The sequence below is a fragment of the Rousettus aegyptiacus genome, unplaced genomic scaffold (genome assembly GCF_014176215.1).
Source record: "Rousettus aegyptiacus isolate mRouAeg1 unplaced genomic scaffold, mRouAeg1.p scaffold_m13_p_14, whole genome shotgun sequence".
Taxonomy (NCBI): Eukaryota; Metazoa; Chordata; class Mammalia; order Chiroptera; family Pteropodidae; genus Rousettus; species Rousettus aegyptiacus.
Genome location: NW_023416289.1, coordinates 13,222,910 through 13,223,668, shown reverse-complemented (window position 1 = coordinate 13,223,668; position 759 = coordinate 13,222,910). Strand labels below are relative to the sequence as shown.

Sequence of the window (759 nt, the reverse complement as noted above, 5' to 3'; positions counted from 1 at the left end):
TAAAACATTTTCTAAAACATAAGAAGTAGCTTCAGATGGCTCCCAAGGACAGCAAGTCCAAACATTAGAACCAATGTGACCTTGAAGGAGAAGGCAGTGGAGGTAGCAGAAAGCATTGTCCTTGACAGTATTTTCGTCTGCCACTGAGCTTGCCACGAGATCATGGGCAGGTCACATTCCTGCATTTCCATGTCCTCAAAATGAGGGTAGGGTTTCCTGAACACCAGTTCATGGAGGGGTGCTGGGTTAGCTGCAACAGAATCACCTCGGGAGTTTATTAAATCTCTGGATTCCTGGGGCCCAGGGACTGGCGAGTCTGATTCAGCAGTGCTGGAATGGTATCCATTACCTCCTCTATTTTTTTTTTTTTTTTTTAAATGCCTACAGCACCTGGTCTTCCTAGGTGGTCTCCCATCCAAGTACTAACCAGACCTGACCCTGCTTAGCTTCCAAGATCAGACGAGATCGGGCATGTTCAGGGAGGTATGACCATAGACACCTCCTCTATTTTTAATTAACTTCCTGGGCAATTTTTGATATGCATCCAGATTTGAGATCTCACTATGGTAGATCAAACTCTCTGTGCCTCAATTTTCTCATCTGTAAAATAAAATCATTTCTCAGATGGTAGAATTAAATAAGTTAATTCACATAATGCACTTAAAACAGTATCTGGCCCATAGTAATTATTGTGTAAGTTTTAACTATTGTTTCAGTCAGTGTCCAATCAGGAAGACAAAAAACACTGTGAGTATTTAA

The 759-nt window shown here is 41.6% G+C and overlaps 1 pseudogene; it reads right to left on the bottom strand.

Moving 5' to 3' along the window:
* Positions 1-378: 378 nt before the first annotated feature.
* LOC118611850 lies at positions 379-497 on the bottom strand (annotated as a pseudogene).
* Positions 498-759: the final 262 nt, after the last annotated feature.